Source organism: Schistocerca serialis, chromosome 9 (assembly GCF_023864345.2).
Source record: "Schistocerca serialis cubense isolate TAMUIC-IGC-003099 chromosome 9, iqSchSeri2.2, whole genome shotgun sequence".
Taxonomy (NCBI): domain Eukaryota; kingdom Metazoa; phylum Arthropoda; class Insecta; order Orthoptera; family Acrididae; genus Schistocerca; species Schistocerca serialis.
This window is the reverse complement of record NC_064646.1, coordinates 82,959,089-82,981,650: the sequence shown is the minus strand read 5'-3', so window position 1 is coordinate 82,981,650 and position 22,562 is coordinate 82,959,089. Positions and strand designations below refer to the sequence as shown.

The window sequence follows — 22,562 nt, the reverse complement described above, 5'->3', positions numbered from 1 at the left end:
GTTTCGTAACGAGCCAGAGCTAAAACGCCTGCGTACATTACGTCACTATTCTCAGTATGTTTACGTTGTGATGTGCTTCGAGGATCTTTTTTCTCTTTGAAAGCGGGAAGCTATAGCTTTCGTCATCTTCTGTAAAAATAATTATTGAAAATATTAAATATTTTTACATTGTTCTTCAGAATTGCAGAACATTTTCTTTATTGGCTACAAAACACAACAAAAAATTTTGAAACGACTAAAGCAATGGTACAGACAGTATTCACTGGAAGCGCGTCATGTCCTAGAAGTACATCGCAGGTAGATGGAGGGCGTCGTATTGCAGCTGACCCCTTCTCCAACAGCAAGGTGAGCTCGTGGACAATACCTGCGCGGGAAACAAAGTGTGATCTCCAACAAATCTAATGAAGAAGACATGTTGTTTACTTGTTTCAAAGTAATATGTTACTACACTACTGGCCATTAAAATTGCTACACCACGAAGATGATGTGCTACAGACGCGAAATTTAACCGACAGGAAGACGATGCTGTGATATGCAATTGAGTAGCTTCTCAGAGCATTCACACAAGGTTGGCGCCGGTGGCGACACCTACAACGAGCTGACATGAGGAAAGTTTCCAACCGATTTCTCATACACAAACAGCAGTTGACCGGCGTTGCCTGGTGGAAAGTTGTTGTGATGCCTCGTGTTAGGAGGACAAATGCGTACCATCACGTATCCGACTTTGATATAGGTCGGATTGGGCCTATCGCGATTGCGGTTTATCGTATCGCGACATTGCTGCTCGCGTTGGTCGAGATCCAATGACTGTTAGCACAAAATGGAATCGGTGGGTTCAGGAGGGTAATACGGAACCCCGTGCTGGATCCCAACGGCCTCGTATCACGAGCAGTCGAGATGACAAGCATCTTATCCGCATGGCTATAACGGATCGTGCAGCCATGTCTCGATCCCTGAGTCAATAAATGGGGACGTTTGCAAGACAACAACCATCTGCACGAACAGTTCGACGACATTTGCAGCAGCATGGACTATCAGCTCGGATACCATGTCTGCGGTTACCCTTGACGCTGCATCACAGACAGGAGCGCCTGCGATGGTGTACTCAACGACGAACCTAGGTGCACGAATGGCAAAACGTCATTTTTTCGGATGAATCCAGGTTCTGTTTACAGCATCATGATGGTTGCATCCGTGTTTGGCGACACCGCGGTGAACGCACATTGGAAGCGTGTATTCGTCATCGCCATACTGGCGTATCACCCGTCGTGACGGTATGGGGTGCCATTGGTTACACGTCTCGGTCATCTCTTGTTCGCATTGACGGAACTTTGAACAGTGGACGTTACATTTCAGATGTGTTACGATCCGTGGCTCTACCTTTAATTCGATCCCTGCGAAACCCTACATTTCAGCAGGATAACGCACGACCGCATGTTGCAGGTCCTGTACGGGCCTTTCTGGATACAGAAAATGTTCGATTGCTACTCTGGCCAACACATTCTCCAGATCTCTCACGAATTGAAAACGTCTGGTCAATGGTGGCCGAGCAACTGGCTCGTCACAATACGCCAGTCACTACACTTGATGAATTGTGGTATCGTGTTGAAGCTGCATGGGCAGCTGCACCTGTAGACGCCATCCAAGCTCTTTTGACTCAATGCCCAGGCGTATCAATGCCATTATTACGTCCAGAGGTGGTTGTTCTGGGTACTGATTACTCAGGATCTATGCACCCAAATTACGTGAAAATGTAATCACATATCAGTTCTAGTATAATATATTTGTCCAATGAATATCCGTTTATCAGCTGCACTTTTTCTTGGTGTAGCAATTGTAATGGCCAGTAGTGTACATATATTTTAAAAAACTGATTTTTGTAGTTGTTGATGGCTAAATGAAATAATTGTTGAAGCCTAAATAGTGTTATTGTTGAGGGGTAGGTAGTGTACTAAAGCTAAAGGAAAACAAAAGCGCCAAACAAATCATCGTTGCGCTTATTTTTACCTGGTGCCATTCGGATGTTTACCTGGTGCCATTCGAATATTGTGACTGTTAATTGTACGAGGAGCGTTCAATAAGTAACGCAAAACTTTTTTCCTGAAAGCAAGTTGGTGTTATTCAGGATTCCAATACCCCATATTATTCCCCACTCTTGGCTGCAAAACGCTAGTTTTCAACGCAATTTCCGTTGAAGGCAGCGGCCTTACTCCACCTTACTGGGAGCGTCTGTATGCCCGCATGGTACCACACTACTGGTCGATGCCAGAGCCAATGTTTAGCTGCATCAATAGCTTCCCGATCATCCACGTACTGCTTCACGCGGAATGCGTCCTTCATTGGGTCAAACTGGAGAAACCCTGCGAATACACACCTTTGAGTACCGTAATTGGTGGACGACTTTATCAGCACTACCAGCAAAAACGTCCAGTTGAACAGCAAGGTGTTTGACTGTGAACTGTCGATCACCTCGAATGAGTGTGTCCGCACGTTCCAACATTGCAGGAGACACAGCTGTGGGCGACCAGCTGGTATTTGTGAGAGTGGACAGTTTTGCGCGACCTTGTTGCGATGTAGAGAGACGCCTCGCGCCGGCCGTTGTGGCCGTGCGGTTCTAAGCGCTTCAGTTTTGAACCGCGTGACCGCGACGGTCGCAGGTTGGAATCCTGCCTCGGTCATGGATGTGTGTGATGTCCTTAGGTTAGTTAGGTTTAAGTAGTTCTAAGTTCTAGGGGACTGATGACCTCAGAAGTTAAGTCCCATAGTGCTCAGAGCCATTTGAACCATAGACGCCTCGCCCAACGACTCACCGTTGTTTTGTTTACTGCCAAGTCACAGTAAACATTCTGCAAACGCTCATGCACATATGCGATGCTCTGGTTTTCAGCCGAAAGAAACTCAAGGGCAGCGCTTTACTTGGAACGCATCTCTTTTACAGATCCCATTTTGTGGGCTATGTATGGTGCCACCATCTACTGGAACTTCATGATACTGTAGGGGCTGAGACGGGAATATTTCGCAACGTGAAACAACAAATTTTGCAGTTTTTCAATCTAAATTGGCAGAGAAAAAATATGTGTTGCTTTACTTATTGAATGCCCCTCGTAGTGTATTATACGACTTATCTCAAATTCAGTCATAGATGTAACTGACAGCAGAGAGCTACCACTATTGTGGTAGCTGCTCGCCGTTGCATTATATTAGGTTGTTTATTTTGGTAGACTGTCTGCTTCACATGTCCACATAAGAAATAATCAGAGGCATTCTTTTTTTGGGGTGTGTGGTGGCTACATTGAACCGCCCTGAAAACCTTCTTCATATCGATGGGACGTCATACGGTGCCGAGAATGCTAGTGCAGGACATCCAGAAAAACATTTGCTGTGTGAGGAAGATCTCCATTTTGCATGAACCATAGTGTCTCCGTCGGTAACCTTGTTGGTAAAAAAAGCGGAACAAAATTGTTCTGCAGCATATAAATGTAGCACGCATTGTTAATTGAATTTAGAATTATATATTAATACCTTCAGCTGCGGACGGGCGTTGATATATATCAACAGGGACAGGTGAAAATGTGTGCCCCGACCGAGACTCGAACCCGTGATCTCCTGCTTACATGACAAACGCTCTGTCCATCTGAGCCTCCGAGGGCACAGAGGAGAGTGCGACTGCAGGAACTATCTCACGGGCTCTTCCCGCGAGATCCAGATCCTCACCAAATATATCCACACATTACATTCGTAGTGTCCCTACCCAACATACTCATTACTCGTGGAAGACGTTCTTACCAAGACCCGTAAGAGTTTGGGTAATATGTGTGCATCCGTACAGAAGAGGAAGATCGTGGGCGGTATTGCCAGAACTATATACTTATGTGGATATGGTGTGTGTTCTTTCGTACATGTCCTTGTTAAGCTTTAATGTGTGACTGGGCAGTGTTTGAGAGAATTCGTAATTCACTGCAGAGACGAACGGAATACTGCATCTATAAGCGATAATGACTCGTGTAACATGGGACAACTTTGAGTCGTATTAGGTGAGAACTTAATCCAAAAGTTCACTTTTAAGATGAAGAATACAAATAGGACAAACTGCGTAGTGAAACTAGCGGCATCTCGTAACCACATGTTCGCTTATATATCGCAAACGGTTCGCTTGCTACTACGTTTAACTGTGATTTTAGCCTCTATTATGGGGTACTTTCAGCAGTGTCAGTTTTCTCTATTATTTATGATTCAATCTGTGTGTATGGGTAGTGTAAGACACAGTAAAAAATACAAGCGAACAGCGACGGATACCGAAACGTAATAGAAGATAGTGTGAAAAGGGAGGGAGTGGGTGGGTGGCTAGCGGTTTAAAGAAGTAAGTGTGAGGATAGTACTGACCTGGATTTTAATTTCCACCGCAGCCCTTGAGCGTACAGGCTGCCGATATGCCGTCGTCTCCACACCGGCACACGTTACAGTTGTCCATGTACGTAGTTCCCGGTACGCAGTACTTGTCTGCAACACAGAGAGTGTATCAGCAGAACATTTTCTGAGCAACGTGTCTTCAACATCTAAGTCACCAGAAAGCAGAGAGCGACATTACACAGTAACATTGGCTTAGCGGCCGCTGCTTCGCTCGCGGTGACAGTATGGTCAGCACATACTTTTTCCCTTTAACCGAATTTTGTTGTTGTTCAGAAACTGCGACATCTTCTAAACTTTGCACGCTAATTAATACCACAGAAGCATGGTATTTTACGAATTTACTTCCGACCAAACGGCGATTCTGGCAGCTATAGTATGACACCTTTGTTAATGGTGCCTTTCGATTTCTTTTGGTGATGTTTCCTTAAAAACTGTCATCCCTAGGCATATATTTCCTTAGAATTCAAATACAGATTTTCTTAGATTTAGCTTTAAAACTGTTTTAGTATAACAAAATAGTTTCATAAAATTTTTGATCCGCTATTTCAGCCCCTTAGGGGTTGAATTTCCAAAAAAAAAAAAGCTATTTTTTTTTAAATTTCTGATCGAGAAGTGAAATGCAAATTTTCAGAAATTTAGTTTAAAAAACTATTGCATAATGAAATATTTCCATGAAAACTTTCTTCCCCTATTTTATCCCCTTAGTTGCTGAATTTTCGAAAAGACCGTAACCCTTACGTTTTTATATCCAACTGAGAAGTGAAATACGAATTTTCATAGATGTAGCTTTAACAATACTTTTTGGTACGTAAGTAATAATTTACTGAAAAAGTCTTTCACACACTACTTTACCCACTCAGTGGCTGAATTAACAAAAATCATGAAACACTTATTTCTTTATTTCTGACAGAGTAGGCAAATACTTATTTTTGTAGTTCTCGCTTCAAAATCGAATTAATAGCTATGTATTTAAAAAAATTCATCCCCTATTTCACACCCTTAGGGATGGAATTTCGAAAATTCCATCTTAATCGATGTCTATAGTACAAGTTCAAACCCTCTCCAAATTTTAAGTTTCTATCCTTAGCTGTTTCGGTTTAGTAATCGCAGAGCATTGGAGTGCTGTGGAACGTGCGACCACTGTGCGGCCGGTTTTCAAGCAGGGTGACAGCTTGACTACTGTGCGAAGGATCTTTAGAGATATAGGGCGCCATGGACGTCTCGCAGTCTCCTCAAGCGTAATTTTGAAGAAGCTGGTGCAGTGTTAAAGAAGAAGCTTCCAGGTGGTGTTCGAACGGTGCATACTCCAGAGAACATTGCAATTAGAGATTTAACGACGAATCGTACAAAGAATTCTGCAAGAATTAAGGTTCCATTTCTATAAATCATAGATTGTGCAGCAGATAAATCCACGAGATCATGTGTCGCGTAGGAAGATTAGCGAACAGGTGTTGGCTAAAATCAACGACGACACTAGATTCCTCAACAACATAAGAATTCTAGACAAAGACCACTTTCCACCTTGATAGATACGTTGATAAACAGAGTTTTTGTCGCTGGGGACAGGGAAATCTTTGTGAGATTCACGAGCGCCAAGGTTACAGTACACGAATTGTGCGCTGTGTCATTTTATGGTATCATTGACCTTTAATTTTTTGAATATGTAACAACATTAACATGCTTTCCATGTGTTAATATGCTTGAAACATTCTTTACATCGAGACTGCACGATCTTAACATCGAAAACGTGTGGTTTTAGCAGGACGGAAACGCGTCACTTTCGGCTTTACAATAGAAGGAAGCCGTTCGCCAATTGTTTGGAATGCGCTTCATTTCACGTAGCGGTGACATTCCATGGGCTACGATATCCCCTGATCTCAGTGTGAGCGATTTCTTTCAGTGCGACATTTTAGAAGCAACGTGTACCTCACACGTCCTACAACTGTTCTTGAACTGAGACCGAAGATTGAAGACGAAATCACTGCCATTCCTTGAGACACGCTGCACAGAGCATTCTGGAGTTTCCATAACGAGCTACTAGAATGTGAACCCCAAAAGGGAGCGTAGCCTGCCAACGTCATCCTTAAGCAGTAAAGAGACAATTTGCGACTTTTGTAATGAAAACATAATTGGCGCACATTAACTTCGTTCAATAAAAATATTTAAAATAATCATGTGAAGTGCAATGCGCGGAATCACTCACTCACTCACTCACACACACACACACACACACACACACACACACACACACACACACACACACACGAACCATTTTTCTGCTCCTGACTTCTGATACGGAACTTAAGCTGTGAAACAATTCGAATTAAATTTTTAAACTGTAGTAATGTAGGTTCTTCATTTGTATGGCCATGGCGTCTATATTTGTTTTGTAATTATTAAAGTTATTTAAACTGACGGACGGGATTAAATACTTTTAATTTTTTGGCTGTGTAATCAATTTCTTTGTGTGCCAAGTTCAAGTGGTGATTTAAATAGTGGAAGCCATTTATACTTCCAGTTTTGTGTTTATGAACGCTAGTTTTATTTGGAACTTGTCAAGGATGTATTTTGGAATGAAATAAGTGTGTCGTACAAATACACATAGTGGGTTAAGCGGGTATCTGTAGGACTTTTCTAAATATGTGCTTATACTGCACGCAACTAGACGACGGTTACTTTATTTTTATGTGTAGAAATGATGCAGTATAAGATTCCGTATGATATTAATGAAGCACACATGGTAAATTTATTTTCTTATAGTTTCATTGCCAAATTCAGAAATACAGAGCAAAGCTTTCTCAACTTCAACGTGTAGAAGTCCTGTAATACACCTGTTTCATCCGCCTACACCACTAGAATTTCAGAACGTCCTGTTTTACGCTTTGCCTTTCCCTCGAGATACTGTACAGGACAGTACGTTCTTTTCTTTAGCTAAGCGGCGTTTTATTTGCAGAAGACATAGTTTTTTTTCACACATGACTCCCCAGGATAGCAGCGTCGCTTCCGTGATTAGGGAAGGCGCACCGGCCCCGTATGGGATCCGCCTGGCGGATTAACGACGAGGGGTGGAGTGCCAGACAGCCTTGATGTGGTTTTTAGGCGATTTCCCCACATCTGACTAGGTGAATCCAGTGTCTGGCCTCAGTTAGACGATTCGTAAACATGTAAGGGAAGTTAGCACACTTTCACTCGGATAACATTAGACACAGGCAATGGCGATACACAAATTCTGTCTCAAGGGTAGAGGATTGGTTACAGGAAGGACATCCGGCAACCGTACAGCTCTAACATTGCCAACCGGCTGCATAATGTTAATTGAACATGCCAAATCGTAACGACAGGAGATAATGGAAAGGAAGATTGCCGTTTTGTGGCTACGCGCCTGTACGACAGCAACCAGACGTGCACTCTCGTCCTGCAGTAGAGAAGCATCAGGCGTCAGCCTCTGCCGCCAGCCTGCATGCTCGCAAACCCACCCCTGACCACCCCTCGCCTTGTGTGTTCACACAGCAAAGGCTGATTTGTTGTCGACAGAATCTTTGCCAGTTGCCACAACAGGCTCCAGCTTGCTGACAGCAGTTCGTGCATCCAGAACGACGGTGCTGCTATCCTGGACACCATTTCACCTCCGTGTGTTATGAGCCCAGAGGCAGATCACACGATATTCGTACACAGCGACCTTATTTATATCGGCACACAACGAAAGAACGGCAGTTCAAGTTGAGCTCTCCACGGACGAGTTCCCTGGGCTCTACACTGGCTGCTACTGCTCATTCATCTTTCAGAGTCTTTCCTTGAACCTTGAGTAGCCTGCCCTCCAACTCCAGCCATTCTATCGACATTGGGTCTTCGCCTTTGATGCTACATTGAGCTGCCAGCAGCCTTCGCCTTGCTACATCGGGACTTGGCCTCTACTTTAGCAGACATCCAGGATTTTGGTGTAATGGTGAGTTGTAGTGTTGGTGCAACTAGCGGCAATTATTACACCATGTGAGACATTAATTATAACCCTAGAAATAGTGACTCATCTTCCCTGGCTGCCAGCCCACCGAACGTACCGTTTCTCACCCACTTAAAGACAGAGACTTGACTGATAACTATCTGAACCGTTAATTTACACTTTCAAAAAATTTTTACTAGCGATTCATCAAGAACATTAATACATTTAATCACACTAGGTGAACGTGGAAGTAGTTGCCAGGAAGTAACTGATGGAAAATGAAATTACTTTTAACAAATGGGAATTTTATTCCTAAAAGCTTTTTCAAAACAGATTTAAAATTATAAGCAGAAAAGTACCCTCGAAATATCAAGTTACAATTTTACTTGGAGGCAGACAGAACAATATTAACAGTATGAGCCTTGGGGCTGAGAAGCTTGCCTGCTCCCTTTCATCACGGCCGTACTCACGACCGCTCACAACAACCTCTGAAAGAGTACACTGGTGCAAATCTGCAACACACCCGATTACTTTAAACAAAAAAAATTTTTACAACTCACACAAACACGTAAACTATGCACCCCGTAAGAGGGATGGAAATGGTACAACACTCAAATAATTTGTCACCGAAAGTGCAATTTTTTTAAAGGACTCTTTCGGGGGAAGGGTGGCAACCTTATAACTTAAAATGACTATTTAAATAAAACACATAAAATGCAGATTCACATAAAATGTACAACATGCTCTACATTACACATATACCACCTCGCAAGATGAGAGGCAAGATAAAAACATATTTCAAGAATTCGGCCTTTAAGCAATAAATTCGTTAACCGCGAATCCAACAAGCATGACAGACGCAGCTGTTAACGTACGGCAGACCGATAGACAGACACTAACTGTCTAACAAATGCGGACGAGAGACAGACGAGCAAGCTAGGGACGAGAGACTGACCAAGAACACAAGTAGAATTTAACAAGTAACTGAAACAACATATCACAAATCACTTATCTTCTAATAACTGCGGTTTCTGGCAAAGACCTGGCGCAGCACCCCCAAAACGCTCTCCCGAACTGTCCGCTGCCAGCCGCTTCAACGGAAGCAGGAAGGCGCGCCGATCTCCCGTCTCACGGCGTCGCAGCTCGCACCGGCCAGACCGATGTCGTGGGTTGACTCCTATTGTTCTCGTGTTGGCCGTGAAGCCACTACGCCTCGCTATACGGCGCGGCCACTGGACTCACGTGGCGACCTCACATGCGCCGACGCTCCAGGCGGACAAGTCATCTTGTGTCCCAGTGCGCGACCGACCAACCGATCGATCCAACCGCCAATGCCCCTTGCCTGAGCAAACTCGAGCAGACTGGCGGCTTAACACATACTAGCACTCCGGACGACAGACAGACACTAACCGCCTCACCAATGCGGACGAGCGTCAGACTCAGACTAACTTGGCTGACCAACTGACCAGACTCGCCAATACTGACAGACCGCCCTGGTTGACCAACTGCCTCCGACTGACTGACTCAGACTAACTCCATGCCGAGCTGATAGCGCCACTTAAATGCACGTGAACAGGCAACCTTTCCGCTTTCCCACCAGAGGGAGACACCAAAGCTGCGATTGCCACAGCGGCGCCTCCGCCAGAAACGGAGGGCGACTGCTTCACACTACACGCTGCGGCGCTCTCTTCAAAACAGAAAAATTTTCCACGGCTCACTATCTCTTGTGTAATTAAGCTCCAGAAAAGAGGATGAGAAGCGTTTATGTTATTAACAATCTACCTTGAGCATCAGTATTTCTTCAGAGAACCTAACGTGGACCAGAACAACTGGTGATACAGCTAAACATTTCTCTCTGGTTCCAGCGTCACCACTATCTCCAGTTATGTCCCATTTCCTGGCGACAGCTTCATCATATTTCGTTCCATAACAATTGGTGATGAGGATGCAATCTTCCAGTTTTGTCCCAGCTTCTGGCGATGGCCTCAATTGGTGACAAGGGTAAACATTTTTCACTTGTTCCAGCGCCACCAATGGCTCCAGCGCTACCATCCCTGTTCCATCTCAGCACTGGATATGGCTTCTACCTTTTCGTCCCACCAATGGCGACGACTTCAAGGATTTCAAGTTTCGTCCCACCACTGGCCATGGTTTCAAGGATTTTACAGTTTCGTCCATGTTTTTGGCGACGTTTTCCAAGTATCTCAGTCCAAGTCAATTAGTAACTTAGGTTTTTGTAAACTTGCTCGGAACTTGTGTGATACTCCCCAAATAGACCGGAGGTGTCAGCTACCTTGTTCCATCACTTGGTGGGCTAACGTCCAGTTTTCTTTGAAGTATGTTTATCATTCGTTTCGATGTGACTCCACACCTTCCACATCTGTTCCACGATATGCAGCAGTCGCAGCACTGCCTACAGTAACCACTGTGGTTGGAGATGATATCCAGCCTCACTGCAACTTCAGAGCACCTCTACTGTTCATGGACTCCGGGTGTCTGCAGCTTACCTCTTCTCAGTCAGCACCCTCGGGGCACAATGTTTATACCATCTTCTTTCCAGTGTGCTCTCGCAACACTCCACCCTCTGGACATCCTGTGCATAGTTATCAGGTGGTCTCATACCACTATCAGACCTCCAGGCACAGTATATCTTTTACTGGTTTTGTTATCCTTGCAAATTCTGTTAAGACAGTTCGCTTCTGGGCTGCTGACAGCCACTGTGGCTCCGCCCATGTCATCGTCAGGGTGTACCCCAGACGCCAACGTATGAGCACAGCCACTAGATGACACCCCTGGCAACATGTGCCCCCCCTTGCTGTGGACAGACACCACGATAGTGCCTCGCCATCCATCTCTGATGTCACAGCCATTGTTATGCTGGGGAAGAAAAGAAGCAGTGGCGTCACTCACCATCAAGAGAGCCTCTGCATCTCTACCCTAGCGAAGGAAATGATTGCTTGTATTTAATTTTGAATGCAGGCATATGTGTTACATACATTCGGTAACAAATGGGTTCAAATGGCTCTGAGCACTATGCGACTTCACTTCTGAGGTCATCAGTCACCTAGAACTTAGAACTAATTAAACCTAACTAACCTAAGGACATCACACACATCCATGCCCGAGGCAGGATTTGAACCTGCGACCGATTCAGTAACAGTTTCACTGATTTAACACTTATAATTGTTATGAAAAGTGTACCCATTCCAAAGGTGAAATGGCATTGGCAGAATAGGGATAAAAATTGAATTCCGTCTCCCCTTAAGACAGAGACTTGATTGAGAAATATTTCTTGTGTAATTAACCCTTAAAAAGGGAGAAGCAGGAAACATGTTCTTCAGACTACTTTGGGCAACAATTTTCCTAAGTCGAACCCGACGTCGGCAATAACAAAGGTAGTTTATTTAGCCGTCAGAAGATACTACGTAACAACCAAACGATTATAGTGTGGACTGACAGGCATTTTGCAAACATCTCGGTATAACATCGGAGAAGATTGAGGTTTCGTTACATAAAGCTAACATTAGAGCTGTGTTTAACACGAATGAAAGGTTAAGGCTCCGTATCCATCGCGATTTTTCACATGAGCCTAACAGATACTAGCTGTATTTATAAAATTGCAATTGAAATAAGAACACCGTGAATTCATTGTCCCAGGAAGGGGAAACTTTATTGACACATTCCTGGGGTCAGATACATCACATGATCACACTGACAGAACCACAGGCACATAGACACAGGCAACAGAGCATGCACAATGTCGGCACTAGTACAGTGTATATCCACCTTTCGCAGCAATGCAGGCTGCTATTCTCCCATGGAGACGATCGTACAGATGCTGGATGTAGTCCTGTGGAACGGCTTGCCATGCCATTTCCACCTGGCGCCTCAGTTGGACCAGCGTTCGTGCTGGACGTGCAGACCGCGTGAGACGACGCTTCATCCAGTCCCAAACATGCTCAATGGGGGACAGATCCGGAGATCTTGCTGGCCAGGGTAGTTGACTTACACCTTCTAGAGCACGTTGGGTGGCACGGGATACATGCGGACGTGCATTGTCCTGTTGGAACAGCAAGTTCCCTTGCCGGTCTAGGAATGGTAGAACGATGGGTTCGATGACGGTTTGGATGTACCGTGCACTATTCAGTGTCCCCTCGACGATCACCAGTGGTGTACGGCCAGTGTAGGAGATCGCTCCCCACACCATGATGCCGGGTGTTGGCCCTGTGTGCCTCGGTCGTATGCAGTCCTGATTGTGGCGCTCACCTGCACGGCGCCAAACACGCATACGACCATCATTGGCACCAAGGCAGAAGCGACTCTCATCGCTGTAGACGACACGTCTCCATTCGTCCCTCCATTCACGCCTGTCGCGACACCACTGGAGGCGGGCTGCACGATGTTGGGGCGTGAGCGGAAGACGGCCTAACGGTGTGCGGGACCGTAGTCCAGCTTCATGGAGACGGTTGCGAATGGTCCTCGCCGATACCCCAGGAGCAACAGTGTCCCTAATTTGCTGGGAAGTGGCGGTGCGGTCCCCTACGGCACTGCGCAGGATCCTACGGTCTTGGCGTGCATCCGTGCGTCGCTGCGGTCCGGTCCCAGGTCGACGGGCACGTGCACCTTCCGCCGACGACTGGCGACAACATCGATGTACTGTGGAGACCTCACGCCCCACGTGTTGAGCAATTCGGCGGTACGTCCACCCGGCCTCCCGCATGCCCACTATACGCCCTCACTCAAAGTCCGTCAACTGCACATACGGTTCACGTCCACGCTGTCGCGGCATGCTACCAGTGTTAAGGACCGCGATGGAGCTCCGTATGCCACGGCAAACTGGCTGACACTGACGGCGGCGGTGCACAAATGCTGCGCAGCTAGCGCCATTCGACGGCCAACACCGCGGTTCCTGGTGTGTCCGCTGTGCCGTGCGTGTGATCATTGCTTGTACAGCCCTCTCGCAGTGTCCGGAGCAAGTATGGTGGGTCTGACACACCGGTGTCAATGTGTTCTTTTTTCCATTTCCAGGAGTGTATATCAGAGAGACCTGTAGCATATTTAGAAGACTCCTTACTGAACACACATTTGGACAGAACATAACTGTACTTGAGACGCAATTGAACGCGCATGAGCAGACAACAGATTGCCTCTACATAGTCCTCTGTGGTCGATGTCGGTAGCCTTCCATCCTGATCAGTATCACTCACGCCTGAGCCAAATTGACCAAATGATTGGCCCCATGTCACTACAGGTAGACGTGACATATGCCGCCCCTGAATTTCACGGCGAACCTGTTAGCAATTTAGACGTTTTGCCCACAGGAATTGTACTGTACGTCATACTTCAACTTTGGAGTACGTTTCTAAGCTGTCGCCCCATTTCACTCGCATGCTATGATGAATCTCTTAGCAGTACGTCTGCCGATGCGCCTCTCTTGTCTGCATAGTGGTACGCTACTGGCCATTAAAATTGTTACACCACGATGATGACGTGCTACAGACGCGAAATTTAACAGACAGGAAGAAGATGCTGTGATAAGCAAATGATTAGCATTTCAGAACATTCACACAAGGTTGGCGCCGGTGGCGACACCTACAACGTGCTGACATGAGGAAAGTTTCCGACCGATTTCTCATACACAAACAGCAGTTGACCGGCGTTGCCTGATGAAACGTTGTTGTGATGCCTCGTGTAAGGAGGAGAAATTCGTACCATCACGTTTCCGGCTTTGATAAAGGTCAGATTGTAGCCTGTCGCGATTGCGGTTTATCGTATCGCGACATTGCTGCTCGCGTTGGTCGAGATCCAATGACTGTTAGCAGAATATGGAATCGGTGGGTTCAGGAGGGTAATACGGAACGCCGTGCTGGATCCCAACGGCCTCGTATCACTAGCAGTCGAGATGACAGGCATCTTATCCGCATGGCTGCAACGGATCGTGCAGCCACGTCTCGATCCCTGGGTCAACAAATGGGTACGTTTGCAAGACAACAACCATCTGCACGAACAGTTCTACGACGTTTGCAGCAGCATGGACTATCAGCTCGGGGACAATGGCTGCGGTCACCCTTGACGCTGCATCACAGACAGGAACGCCTGCGATGGTGTACTCAACGACGATCCTGGGTGCACGAATGGCCAAACCTCATTTTTTTCGGTTGAATTCAGGTTCTGTTTACAGCATAATGATGGTCGCATCCGTGTTTGGCGACATCGCGGTGAACGCACATTGGAAGCGTGTATTCGTCATGGCAATACTGGCGTATCACCCAGCGTGATGGTATGTGGTGCCACTGGTTACACGTCTCGGTCACCTCTTGTTCGCATTGACGGAACTTTGAATAGTGGACGTTACGTTTCAGATGTGTTACGATCCGTGGCTCTATCTTTAATTCGATCCCTGCGAAACCTCACATTTCAGCAGGATAATGCACGACCGCAGGTTACAGGTCCTGTACGGGCCTTTCTGGATACAGAAAATGTTCGATTGCTACTCTGGCCAGCACATTCTCCAGATCTCTCACCAATTGAAAACGTCTGGTCAATGGTGGCCGAGCAACTGGGTCGTCACAATACGCCAGTCACTACTCTTGATGAACTGTGGTATTGTGTAGAAGCTGCATGGGCAGCTGTACCTCTACACGTCATCCAAACTCTGTATGACTCAATGCCCAGGCGTATCAAGGCCGTAATTACGGCCAGAGGTGGTTGTTCTGGGTACTGATTTCTCAGGATCTATGCACCCAAATTGCGTGAAAAAGTAATCAACTGTCAGTTCTAGTATAATATATTTGTCCAATGAATACCGGTTTATCATCTGCATTTCTTCTTGGTGTAGCAATTTTAACGACCAGTAGTGTACTTTCTCAAGTTCCCTCGTAGTAATGACGATATTTTATAATAAGCTGTGTAGTGATTTCTATGAGATATTCTCACCTCTTGTGTACGTGACTCATAAGATCAACAGGAACGTGAGAGGAACATGTAATGGGAGGTTCGAGTTCTCCCTCGGGCATAGATGTGTGTGTTGTCCTTAGCGTAATTTAGTTTAAGTGGTGTGTAAGCTTAGGGACCAATGACCTCAGCAGTTTGGTCCCATAGGTATTTACCACAAATTTCCAATTGTAATGGGACATGTATGGGGTTCACGAATAAGCACTACACTCCACAGCATTCTCCACGTTTCAACAGCACACTGTAGTTTCGACTCTCACTGTTATTCATGCAGAGCTCCTTTTGATAGTAGCGGTTTGATAGTGGTGTTTTGAAGAGTAGGCCTCTTTCATCAATGCTATAACATAGTTTCGTAAAACTTCAAAGATATTCTCTGTACAGTATTTTACATGAATTTAATCTGTTAATTTGGTCCTTCCTGATTTGTAGGACCTTTCAACCTTTGGGAATACATTGCGCAAAGAAAAGAAGGATCACTTCTTCGAAACGCCGTAATTGTCTGCCATTAAGACGCATAATTTTGATATTTGGCTCCAAAAGGTCTACAACCTTTCTCTGTAACGGTGCAAAAGCATGGCGCCCAGCGGTCTCACACTAGGGCTCGAAAACGCTACAGAAAGCAAAGTGTCGATACAAGTGGAAGAAAACGCCGCAGTTCAAAATTTCATGTGGCGTGTAAGGTGGGTTACTGGTGTCGCACTGACAGCATATCCCGCTACAATTCTAACCCATGCCATCGTGGACATGTCACACGATGGGCAGGTCGTCAGATTCCTCTTATCCACATTTAACCCCTCCTTTTGACGCCACTGTGGAAGAGGCCCGAACGGTGATATCCTGCGCCGAAATCAAGAGGCTTTCTTATGGGTGGCCGGGGAAACGTCCCACACACCTCGCCGCCCAGAATCGACAAGAAAAGCCTTCAGAAGGTGGCGTAAAGGGCGTCAATGAAACCGCCCCCACCCCTGAGCGCTTGATTCCCACACTTCCTCGTTGCGGTATGGGAGGCATTGTAAACGTAACAAGAAAACAAGAAGACGCAACTCTTGCCCTCTATCGCTGAATTCTCACTCGTCTCAAAAATGAGATCGACAGGAAGTGCAAAATGGCTAAGCAGGGATGACTATAGGACAAATGTATATCCATAGAGGCTTATCTCACTAGGGGTAAGATAGATACTGCCTACAGGAAAATTAAAGAGACCTTTGGAGAAAAGAAAACCACTTGTATGAATATCAAGAGCTCAGATGGAAAACCAGTTCTAGGCAAAGAGGGGAAACCAGAAAGGTGGAAGGAAAATATAGAAGGTCTATACAAGGGCGATGTACTTGAGGACAATATTATGGAAATGGAAGAGGATGTAGATGAAGATGAAATAGGAGATAAGATACTGCGTGAAGAGTTTGACAGAGCGCTGGAAGACCTGAGTCGAAACAAGGCCCCGGGAGTAGATAACTTTCTATTAGAACTACTGACAGCTTTGGGAGAGCCAGTCCTGACAAAACTCTACCATCTGGTGAGAAACGTGTATGAAACAGGCGAAATACCCTCAGACTTCAAGAAGAATATAATATTTCCAATCCCAAAGAAAGCAGGTGTTGACAGATGCGAAAATTACCGAACTATCAGTTTAATAAGTCAAGGCAGCAAAATACTAACGCGAATTCTTTACAGACAATGGAAAAACTAGTAGAAGCCGACCTCGGGGAAGATCAGTTTAGATTCCGTAGAAATATTGGAACACGTGAGGCAGTACTGACCCTACGACTTATCTTAGAAGATAGATTAAGGAAAGGCAAACCTACGTTTCTAGCATTTGTAGACTTAGAGGAAGCTGTTGACAATGTTGACTGGAATACTCTCTTTCAAATTCTGAAGGTGGTAGGGGTAAAATACAGGAAGCGAAAGGCTATTTACAATTTGTATAGAAACCAAATGGCAGGTATAAGAGTTGAGGGGCATGAAAGGGAAGCAATGGTTGGAAAGGGAGTGAGACAGGGTTGTAGCCTCTCCCCGGTGTTATTCAATCTGTATATTGAGCAAGCAGTAAAGGAAACAAAAGAAAAATTTGGAGTAGGTATTAAAATCCATGGAGAGGAAATAAAAACTTTGAGGTTCGCCGATGACACTGTAATTCTGTCAGAGACAGCAAAGGACTTGGAAGAGCAGTCGAATGGAATGGGTAGTGTCTTCAAAGGAGGACATAAGATGAACATCAACAAAAGCAAAACGTGGATAATGGAATGTAGTCGAATTAAGTCCGGTGATGCTGAGGGTATTAGATTAGGAAATGAGGCACTTAAAGTAGTAAAGGAGTTTTGCTACTTGGGGAGCAAAATAACTGATGATGGTCGAAGTAGAGAGGATATAAAACATAGACTGGCAATGGCAAGGCAAGCGTTTCTGAAGAAGAGAAATTTGTTAACATCGAGTACAGATTTAAGTGCCAGGAAATCGTTTCTGAAAGTATTTGTATGGAGCGTAGCCATGAATGGAAGTGAAATATGGATGATAAATAGTTTGGACAAGAAGAGACTAGAAGCTTTCGAAATGTGGTGCTACAGAAGAATGCTGAAGATTAGATGGGTAGATCACATAACTAATGAGGAGGTATTGAATATGATTGGGGAGAAGAGAAGTTTGTGGCACAATTTAACTAGAGGAAGGGATCGATTGGTAGGACATGTTCTGAGGCATCAAGGGATCACCAATTTAGTATTGGAGGCAGCGTGGATGGTAAAAACCGTAGAGGGATACCAAGAGACGAATACACCAAGCAGATTCAGAAGGATGTAGGTTGCAGTAGCCACTGGTAGATGAAGAAGACTGCACAGGATAGAGTAGCATGGAGAGGTGCATCAAACCAGTCTCAGGACTGAAGACCACAACAACAAGTTCAAGTCAGCAAAGTCTGCCAAATAACACGAGGTAATTTCAGCAAATCCTTTAGCATTGCAGTTTCCTGCTTATATCGGCTGCTGACTCTTAGTGGACAGCTCATCGCTTTCTGTGTTTATGGCAGTGTCACGAATTGGAATACTTCAGGGTGGGTCAAATGAAATTGGCCCTTTCACACAATAAGACAGGCAACCAAACTTTCGTTACCCGCAACCGGAAAGGATGATGTAAGTTAGGCTGCTTATTTTAAAGTGCATGAAATATATTCCGGGCCAATTTTATTTGATCCACCATGTGTATTCGTGGTCGGACAAGACGTTCCATTAAACGAGGGTGCCTGCCAAGATACGAGAGTTTAATGAGCTATAAGGGATGGAGTACTGTTAGGAACAGCAGAGGGAGCGTAGAAGAGGGTACAATTTTAAATTTTTGATTCCTACGTAAGATGTGATCAGTCATCGCTACGTAATAAGGCAGTAAATTTTATAATGTCTATGTTCAGTTCTGAAACCTTCTTTGGACACTGGAGACGAAACATCAGCAAGCTATTGTTACTTCCTCTATACCGTCTCTTCTGTTGCTTTGAATGTTGGCACGTACTCTTGTAAAGTCCCATACCTAGGGCAGATATAGCAGAGTGTAGCCAAAACAAGAAACCCTGAAACTACAGAATTTCCTTCTACTCGAGGAATACGACAGCCCAAAGTGAGGACAGGTAGAAGTTAGCCGATATTCGTGTAAAAAAAATTGTAAATTTGTGGTAGATCTTTTGGGACCAAACTGCTTAGGTCATCGGTCTCTAAGCTTACACTATACTTAATCGAACTTAAACTAACTTACGTTATGGACAACACACACACACCCATGCCCGAGGGAGCCACGTGGAACCTGACAAGACGCCCAAGACCGCAGAGATTCGTGTGTCTGTAAAAAAATAACTCTGTACTTTCTTTGTAATCGTCATCAGTTTGGTATCGTGGCCCAGTACGCTTGCCAGCCACTACGTGGAATAGTGCGCTTCGCAAGTTTTAGAAAAGTGTGGCTGAAATGTTCTACCAAGGTAAACCGCATTGAACAACTCAAAAAGACAGAGCAAGCGTTAAGGGCGAGGAAAGAGCAGGACAGACAGTTTTTATATCTTAGCAAGGAATCTAGTCGAGTACCAGGGAAAATTCCGGTCCTACGTAAAACAGCGGAGCGGGTCATAGACTTTTATCCAGTCACACGTTGACCAATTTGGTGTGGCAACGGAAGATAGCAAAATGAAAGCTGGAGTTATAATTTCTCGTTTAAGAAATCGTTTACACTGCGGCAGCACACAAGCACACAGTCGTTTGAATATCACCCAGATTTCCATACGGAGAACATATAATAACCATCCCTGCCATAGGGAAGAAACTAAAAAAGTTTCCGGATGGGTCCCAATTCGGTCAAGAGTACAATACGGCATTGGTCACTAACCCAGTTTGCATTTATCGCGTACCTCCTGCCCAGAACAAAGTTCCCAGCGACTGGAAAAAAGCACAGTTGTCTCCTGTATATAAGAACGGTAAAAGAACTGAGCTGGAAAATTACAGACCAATATCCTTAACATCGATTTGCTGCGGAATCCTTGAACATATCTTCAATTCGAATATAATAAAATCCCATGAGACAGCAAAAGCTCCTGCGGAGCTCAGGTTGCCCTTTTCTTATACCATATCCTGTGATCTATGGATGAATGGCAATAGGCAGATTCCATAACGCTAGATTTCCGGAAAGAGTTTAACATGGCGCCCCACTGCAGGCTGTTAACGAAGGAACGAACTACGGAGTAGGTTCCCAGATATGTGAGTGGCTCGAAGGCTTCTTAAGCAGTGTAATGGAACGTGGACGGCGAGTGTTCATCAGAAACGAGGGTATCCTCGAGAGATCTCCAGTGAAGTTTGATAGGGATGCTATTATTCTCTATATGCATAAATGATCTGACGGACAGGAAGACCTGCGGTCTGCGGTTGTTTGCTGACGACGCTGTGGTTCACGGGAAGGTGGCGAACATCACAGGCGCCGACTCTATGGGGCCTGAAGGGGCCCGAGCCCCCTCAGAAATTCGTTTGGGGAGGGGGGGGGGGGCGGAGGCCCCCAATAATTTAAGGCGATTATTAGTTATATTATGCTTTGTAAAATCACAAAACTATGTTGGAATTTTTTATTTGCCTTGTTTGACGATAGTTGTCTTTTAAAATACCGGGTGATCAAAAAGTCAGTATAAATTTGAAAACTGAATAAATCACGAAATAATGTAGATAGAGACGTACAAATTAACAGACATGCTTGGAATGACATGGGGTTTTATTAGAACAAAAAGATACAAAAGTTCAAAAAATGTCCGACAGATGGCGCTTCATCTGATCAGAATAGCAATAATTAGCATAACAAAGTAAGAAAAAGCAAAGATGATGTTCTTTACAGGAAATACTCAATATGTCCACCATCATTCCTCAGTAATAGCTTTAGTCGTGGAATAATGTTGTGAACAGCACTGTAAAGCATGTCCGGAGTTATAGTGAGGCATTGGCATTGGATGTTGTCTTTCAGCATCCCTAGAGATGTCGGTCGATCACGATACACTTGCGACTTCAGGTAACCCCAAAGCCAATAATCGCACAGACTGAGGTCTGAGGACCTGGGAGGCCATGCATGACGAAAGTGGCGGCTGAGCGCCCAATCATCACCAAACGACGCGCGCAAGAGATCTTTCACGCACTAGCAATATGGGATGGAGCGCCATCCTGCATAAACATCGTACGTTCCAGCCGGTGTTTACCAGCCAGGCTGGGGATGATGCGATTCTGTAACATATCGGCATACCTCTCACCAGTCACGGTAGCAGTTACAAAACCAGAATCACGCATTTCCTCGAAGAAAAATGGCCCGATAACGGTAGATGTGGTAAATCCAACCCATACCGTGACTTTCTCGTCGTGCAATGGAGTTTCCACGACAGTTCTAAGATTTTCGGTAGCCCAAATTCTGCAGTTGTGGCCGTTGACAGACCCTTGGAGCGTGAAACGAGCTTCGTCGGTCCACAACACGTTACTCAACCAATCGTCATCCTTCGCTATCTTTTGAAACGCCCACACCGCAAATACCCTCCGCTTCACTAAATCGCCAGGTAACAGTTCATGATGCCGATGGATTTTGTATGGATAGCATCGGAGGATACGCCTCAGTGTCAACCAAACAGTAGTGTATGGAATGCCGGTGCGACGTGCTACTGCATGAGCGCTGACTTCGCCAAGCATAGACGAACCCGCTACAGTCTCCATTTCTTCCTGAACTGTCTCAGCAGCATTACGCCTTGTGCTCAGTCGGCCACTACGGGGTCTATCGTCGAAACAACCCATGGCTTCGAACTTCGAAATCATTCTTGCTACAGCTGCATTTGCCAACGGACCTTTACCCGTTCGAATCCCCTTCCTATGGCGATAGGATTGTAATGCTGAACTAGCACATTCCTCATTCTGATAATCCAGCTTCACTAGAAGCGCCTTTTCAGGTAACGTCAACATGCTGCGGCTGCTGGCGCATTTGATTCTCTCTCTCTCTCTCTCTTTTTATTTTCTTTATTGTGATTTTAAACACCTTGAAAAAAGGTGGGCTGTCAGCAGCATAGTACGCTGCTCTTCAGCCTCGAGTAATACAATATAAGACATAAGGGAGGCACAGATAATACAATACAAACGGTGGGCAAAAAACTGTAGACACAGAAAACAATATACACGGAGCCGTTCACTGGACAAGAAAAGACACTAAAACCTGTTGACACGGCGCACACACACTGACGATTGCGACGGCACATGTGAACGGTGGAGCTGACGGCGAAAGAACACTAAACACAAACACGAAGGCACACACACGAGACACTGATGGCGATGATCTCTGGCGCTCGAATGTCCACTGAATGTGTACAAGTCCTGGGACCTGCCAAGAGAGGAGGGGGGTAGGAGATGGGGAGGGGAGAGCAGAGATGCCAAAGGCAGGGGAGATAGGGGGGAGGAAGGAAGGGAGGAGGGGGCAGGGGAAGCCTGGGGGAAGAGGGGTAGAGAAGGGGGGATGGAGGGAAAAGGAGAGAGAATGGAGGGAGGGTCCCCAAAGGAGAAAACACAGGAAGTGGGAGGGGAGGATCAAAGTTGATAGGAGGGGTAGATGGAGGGGAGGAGGGCATCATCAGGGAGTGGGAGCTGGCGGAAGCCACCTTGGGAGAGGGTAAGGAGGGTGGAGAGATGTAGACCGGGAGCGACCTGGGAATACAGGTGCGGCAGCAGGTGGGGGTGGGAGAGGATGCGTGAGACAAGCGAGTGAGGAGGATCGATTTACG

General features: G+C 45.6%; 1 long non-coding RNA gene across 1 annotated transcript in view; it reads right to left on the bottom strand.

Moving 5' to 3' along the window:
* Positions 1–239: 239 nt before the first annotated feature.
* LOC126419803 (uncharacterized) overlaps positions 240–22,562 on the bottom strand; it is a 72,502-nt gene continuing 50,179 nt past the window's right edge. Inside the window, exons 3-4 of the long non-coding RNA XR_007576003.1 lie at positions 4,384–4,500; positions 240–364 (exon numbers count right to left, since the gene is read on the bottom strand). This is a non-coding gene — a long non-coding RNA (uncharacterized LOC126419803). The remainder of the gene's footprint in view (positions 365–4,383; positions 4,501–22,562) is intronic.